General features: G+C 37.6%; 1 pseudogene; it reads left to right on the plus strand.

The window, feature by feature from the left end:
• The first annotated feature begins 3178 nt into the window (after nt 1-3178).
• On the plus strand, nt 3179-3645 carry LOC150056338 (ubiquitin-ribosomal protein eS31 fusion protein pseudogene; annotated as a pseudogene).
• The last annotated feature ends 3422 nt before the right edge of the window (nt 3646-7067 follow it).

A 7067-nucleotide genomic window follows, 5' to 3' on the forward strand; every position in this document is an offset into this window, starting at 1 on the left:
AAGTAATATTTCTGGCCTTTTTTTCCTTTATATTATTTCTAAGAATCAATAACATTAACCTAAAACATTTTTATTTTATCCTACATGCCAAGAAGTTGCTCCTAGAAAACTTAGGTAATCTATGCAGATGTTCACTGTAACAAAGAACAATTTAAAAAACTTGCTATACTTCAAAGATAATGGAGTTAAGAAAATTAATTAGCTGACTACATAATAAGAAAAGTTTTTTTGTGAGCTATGCATCAGACAAGGGCCTAATATCCAGAATAGAACTTAAATCTTAAAACCTAAAAGAACCTACAACCAAATTAGTAAATGGGCAAATGAGCTAAAATAAGTCTGCTCAGAATAAGTAAAAATAGTCAATCAACATATGAGAAAATATTCTATGATACAGCAATTCCGCTCCTGGGTATGTACCCAAACCATCACAAACCAGATTATAGTAAAGCCTACCAGCACAATTATAATTGTTACATCAGTAGTAACCATAGCCAAAGTATGGAATCCGCCTAGGTGCTCCTCAGTGGACAAATAGAGAAAGAAATTGTGATATGTGTGTGTGTGTGTGTGTGTGTGTGTGTGTGTGTGTGTGTGTGTGTACACACATATACACACAATGCAATTCATCCATTAGAAAAGAATGACATTGTAAAGGGAAGTTGTACATTTGTAACAAAATGCAAACACTTGGAAAACATTATATTAAGTGGAATAAGTCAGGCCCAGAGAGATAGACAAGGATTGAATATTTTCCTTCATATGTGGAAGCTGAAATTACTCAATAAACCTATTGCTTACAAATGTATTGATTCAAGTGAGAACTCAAATAGTGCAGTTTCTTAGAATGGCAGTCAAAACTCAACAAAATAAGCACTGGGAAACAGGTACTTCCAAGCAATGGGGTGAGGCCAAGGATTCAGAGGTAGATGAATGAAGAAGTGGAGGAGAATACAGTCAAGAATTCAATGAATATACACACTACAAGAAAAGTAGGGAAAGGGGGGCCAGGAGCATAGTCTAGTGGTAGAGTGCTCGAGTAGCATGCATGAAGCCCTTGGTTGGATTCCTTGGTAACACAAACAAAGAAAAAAACGGAAATGGCACTCTGGCTCAAGTGGCAGAACACTAGCCTTGAGCAAAATGCACAATTGTCCAAGGACTATGCCCTGAGTTCAAGCCCCAGGACTGGAAAAAAAAAAGAAAGAAAAAGAAAAAAAGAAGAGGGAGAGGGGGAGGGGTGGGTTGGAAGAGATGATAGAAATGTTGAAAAGGGTGATGATAAACTGCTTTGTTAAATGACAACCCCTTTATATAACTATTTGAAAATTAAAGAAAAAAGAAGAGAGCTGAGAAGCTGTAGGATTAAAAAAGTGAAGGTGAGAAAACAGAATCTCAAGAAACAATATATCTGTAGTTACGATCCTGGTAAAGCGGAGAAACTTGGACATTAAAACTTATCCCTTCTGCTGGGCATGTTGGCTCATGCCTGTAATCCTAGCTACTCAGGAGGCTGAGATCTGAGGATCAAGGTTCAAAGCCAACCTGGGCACAAAAGGACCTGAGACTCTTATCTCCAATTAGCCTCTAGAAAATGGGGAATGGGGCTGTGGCTCAAGGGTAGGGTGGTAGCCTTGAGCTGAAGAGCTCAGGGACAGCGCTCAGCCAAGTTCAAGCCCCATGACTCACAAAAAAAGAAACAAAAACAAAAATAAAAATCCCTTTTCACATATTTTATAAGTTTCAAACATTATTTCCTTATCTCCTGTGGTATGTAGTATGACATCGTGACACTAGCTTTAAACTTAACTAACTTTGCATTTGAATCAGAGTAACAGAGTAACAGAGTAAATTAAATTTCTCTACCAATATTTATACAGTTTTGAAAGAAGAAAAATAAGAGTTCTAAACATTTTGGATAGTGGTTATGATTAGTAACACATGAAGTCAAATGTGTTTGGCATAAAGTAGGCATTCAAAATGGCACCAATTCTTAGAGGAGACTGTCTAAGTTATAACTGTTAACCTTTATATGATTGATGAATTAGTACTAGGTGCTTTAAAAATAATCTGTCTTTTGGCTGAATCATAAACCTCTGACTAAAGTCCTCTAGCAGTGACTCAGGAGTGAAAGGAAAAAAGAGCATGATTTAATTCATTCTCTACGTGAAACTTGTGAGCTCTTCAGGCTCTTTCTCTTAGATGTGAGCATGGTTCTGTAGGTATACAAGCTTTTCACATTTCATCCTATCAGATATTCTTGACACTTATGCTCTCCCACACTGGAGATCCCAGGGAAGGAACCAGACTGGAAGGAGAGCTTTAGAAAAACAAAATTTCACAGTCTCCTCTATTTTATGCATTGGCTCTAATTCATAATGTTTGAGATGCATATGCTGTGCCTTAATGTGCACTAATCATTTCCTACATGGCAAATAATTAATTACTTCACATGTGTTAACACCTATAATTCCATAACCATTTCATGAGATAGGCATTATTGTTCTCACTTTGTAGATGAGAAAAACTAAGATAGTATAAATACTTTTTCCCAATATCTCATAATTGGGAAGCAGCTGAAACAAAGTACCAAACCCAGTGGTTTAATTCTTATTCAGTATAAAAAATGATGCATACCTGCTAGTTTCCTTTTGAGCATTACTTAAAATTTGGACTTCTAGTGGATTAATATCATTACTTACTAAGTCAGGAAGAGAAATGTTTGTGGGTTTTATTTCAATAAACCTAAGAAATCTGTTGTCTTCTTATTGATACTGACTACTTTTTTTTTAAACGGGTGAGAACTGTTTAGTGAGGAACGGTGAGGGCCCAGACCTTCCCGCGGGATTGGTGTTTGTGCTAGGAAGTCGATTTGAGGGTAGGCTTAATTAGGGCTTAACAAAGAAGAAAAAATTAAAAAATGGGTCATGGTCTCCTGGGGGGCCAACCTGGTGTCTTTGGCCAGGCCCACAATGCTCCACCTTGGGTGTTTGGGGCTATTATCCCCTGGGGACCAAGGTTGTGTGTCTTCGAGCATGCCCTGGTGCTTTGTTTGATCTTAGGAATAAGATTCCATCTTTAGATACATCTTTAGATTCCATCTTTAGATACATAAAAAGATTGGGCCCAGCTTTTTTTCTCTTTCAGATCCACCATCAGCGCTGCGACCACCGCCACGATGCAGACTTTCGTCACAACCCTTACGGGAAGACCATCACACTCGAGGTTGAACCCTCGAATACTATAGAAAATGTAAAGACCAAGATCCAGGATAAGGAAGGGCTTCCTCCTGATCAGCAGAGACTGATCTTTGCTAGTAAGCAGCTGGAAGATGGACGCACCCTATCTGATTACAACATTCAAGAGGAGTCCATTCTTCATCTAGTGTTGAGACTTTGGCGTGGTGCTAAGGAAAAGAAGAAATCTTACACCACTTCCAAGAAGAATAAGCATAAGAGAAAGAAGGTCAAACTGGCTATCTTGAAATACTAGAAGGTGGATGAAAATGATAAAATTAGTTGTGTTTGTGGAGAGTACCTTTCGGGTGAATGTGGTACTGGAGTTTTCATGGCTAGCCACTTTGACAGACATTATTGTGGCAAGTGTTGTCTAACTTATTGTTTCAACAAACCAGAAGACAAGTGATTGTGTATGAGTTAACAAAGGGGCACAAACTAAAACAAAACAAAACAAAAAACCATTGGGTCTAGAGGGAAGAGAGGATCCTTCATAGAGGGTCTTTTGGATACATAAAAAAGGTCGGGCCGAAATGGAAGATCAAGAGGGAGACAGGGGAAGGGGGTTGATGGTTATCTTTCTGGCTACTTCCTGCTGAACCAAGGCGTTGTTTTAGAGGGCCATCTCCCGTCAGGTCACCCTGTTGAAGGACTGGAGTTCCAAGGGCCTCCCTTCTCCATTGAAGGGCTGGTATCATGTTCTTTGTCAGAAAGGAGACACTTTTTGCCCTTTGACATACCTATCCAACCTATTGGATATGGTGATTTCAGTAGCTTATTCACACTAAATCATCATATTAGTAAGGCATTGCATTTTTGTTGTGCCCTTTGTGATTCAACTAAAAAAAAATCCCACAATCACATTGTAAAGAGGTTAGGCAGTGTTCTTCCTTTTTGAAAATATGACAAAATAAACATGTGAAAAGAGACCCTGATCATATAAAATAGCAAGAATAAAATTGTCAGAAAACAATGTCTGGATGTGGGAGTAGTGTGTACACCTCATGTATTCCCTATATAGTTTCAAACACAGTGTTTGTTTTCCCCACCAGTAGAAGAATCATCAAAGTTCAGATGAAGTTAACTTGAAAGCAAAACAAGCTCACAGCTCATGAAGGTTCTAAACACAACCATAACTTTCTGCTGGCCTTTCCAAAGCCCTCTCTCCCTATTAGATGTTTATGTGCACAGTTCATATCCTTCGAGATATGCACAAATGGAATTGTTGGGCCATTTCTATCTTCTCATTGTATTTGTAGCATTGTATGTCCACTAAACATATTCCTTTCACAAATTCTCTCTTCTGTCACTTGTGTATTTGGGCAAAGTCATTACCATAAGCTGGATTCAGGAAATCCACGTATGCAAAAGGTAAAGAATGAAAAATCTGGTCACCTTTTCTGGGCTCAGGTTTTCAGCACATGAACTTAATCCTGGTGTTCTCTGGGTTCTCTTCCTTCTGCCAGTCACAATTTCTAATTAGCTTTCCCTATGGAGGAAGAAGATGGATTATATTTTAATATCCAGAGACTAAAATTAGTTTATATTTTAGCAAGTTAGCACTTCTTAGCCGTTGATTTACTCTTGAAGCTGCAAAATCTGTGAGCTTGCAATTAATCATATGTTGGTCATTTTCTTTCAAAAATGTTCAGTTTGGATGTCTGTATCATAATAGGGAAAAACATGTAATTTATGCAGTTTAGAAATTATAGCCTTGTGTTTAACTATGTCATAATATATTTTCTCACCCACTCATTGTTCTTAACAATATAAAAGAATGTCATTTCACTGGAATTTATTTAAACAAAACCTTTAAAGTGAGATCCCAGGCAAAAGAGTAACCTCTTGAAGTTGTGCTTTATATTTTTTAAGTAAGTGATTGCAGGATTTGTTTCGACTACTCTTTATTTTTCTGGTAAATTGAAAACATTTATTTTTAGTAGAGCAACACATTCTGTGCTTTCTTCTTGCAATAAAAATGCTTTATTTTTTTTATAAAGTTCCCTTTTATCTTCTTGTTCATATACCACATGTAAAAGTATTCTGTTAATATGCACAGAAGACACAGGCAACTCCCCAGTGACAATGCAATAATTTAAAGACACTATAAATTCAAAGGAACACATACCTTTTAATTCACTGAATTTTTTTTAAAAAAGCAGAAACCTATTTGAAAATCAAAGAGAGTCAATATTTTGAGCAGTTTACCCAACTAACCTTGGCCAGAAATTTAACCCCAAATTGTTTGACATCCTTGAATTAGATATCCAAGTGCTGCCAGCATATCAATCATTCCCTGTGCTCTAAAACAAATCAATTAGCCTGCCAATTGTGCTCATTAAATTCATTCATATCATTCATATCATAAAAAGATAATTAAAAGAGAGTGAAGAAGAAGTCATGTCTAATGTTTTTATTAAATCCAAATCACTAACATAATTTCAAATCTGAATCAACAATCATTGCTAAAACTCTCCTTCTGAAGGCATATACTCAAGAATGAGATCAAGCTGATAAGAAGCCCTAGTTTTCTGATTAGGTGACAATTTCTACTAAAATTACTACTATTCTGTTATTATTATTATTGGTAGTAGTAGTAGCATAGTGTTTTACTAGCCTATTTCCAACTAATAAATTATCTCTTTTGACTGAACAGCTAGTAGAGCAGGTGAGAGCTGAAACAAGCTCACTTTCTGAAAAATTCAGCTTCATATAGCACCTCACAATGAGTGAGAGCCTAGGTCACAGGCAGAACATAGCATTCAAGTCCAGGTGGAGGAATCTCCGTACTAGGTAGAGATTAGCTGCCAAAACAGAGACAAGGAGACAGGCATGACTTCACAATTCCTGCTAGAAACTCTGTTCCTAACATAATGTCTAAACACCTCTGGTAAAACTGCTAAAAGCAAGACGTTTCTCATTGTGAAATGTTGTGATGATAACGTAAGGCACTTTCTCAGCCACTTCATTTCTTCCATATTGGATAAGGTATCTTGTCCTTTTGTTTCTAGAATACCAAAATGCAAGACCATGTGAGTGGCGGAGAATCTTTCTGACAAGCCCCGGAAAGCCTTAGACTAATTTCATATTCAGTTCTTGGCACTGAGGTCTGGGTGGAGGTGGGCAGGTCCACCCTGCCTTTCAGTCTCATTAATCATTTGGCTCTCCCTGGCTGCTCGCAGCATCTTCTGGAGGAACCCTTCTCTTTATTCATTCAGACAACCCTTTGGATTAAACAGAGCCAGCTAAATGTCAAAGCAAATCTGAGTCTTGATGCAGATAATCATTTCAATAATATTTCTCCATTTGTGCCCAAACACCAGGGGAATAAAGCTTTTCTGCTGTCAGGTACTGTAAGACTGCAGTTGGTGTAAATGCTTGACACTGAGCCAGATGGCTTAGCCGTGCCTCAAACATATGTTCAACAAGCAGGCTTGCACACATTGGAATTTTATTATTTTGAACTGGTGAGGCTTGCATATTTATTTACTTGACCCCCTTTGGTGTCACTTTGGTATTAAAACATTCAGTTATAAAGCTTCTCCAAGCAATAGGGTAGGGCTAGTTTATAAACTACTTGTCAGTTTCATATCACCACCTGCAGTGAAGTATTCCTCCCCTCATGGCCTCCTCTTGATAATTTCAAGGAAAAAAATGTGGTAAGATGTGTGCGGCCAAGGGAAGAAGGAAATGGGAACTGAAGGAGAGAATGCTGTCCCACCCTAAATATAAAGATGAATGTGCCCTTTTCTAACCAACTCTTTACATGACCCAAGGACAAGTAATTTTCTCATGTATTACCATGTGTAGTTCTTTCAAAAAAATCTTGTC

The sequence above is a fragment of the Megascapheus bottae genome, chromosome 12, assembly GCF_031878675.1.
Source record: "Megascapheus bottae isolate mThoBot1 chromosome 12, mThoBot2.hap1, whole genome shotgun sequence".
Classification (NCBI taxonomy): Eukaryota; Metazoa; Chordata; class Mammalia; order Rodentia; family Geomyidae; genus Megascapheus; species Megascapheus bottae.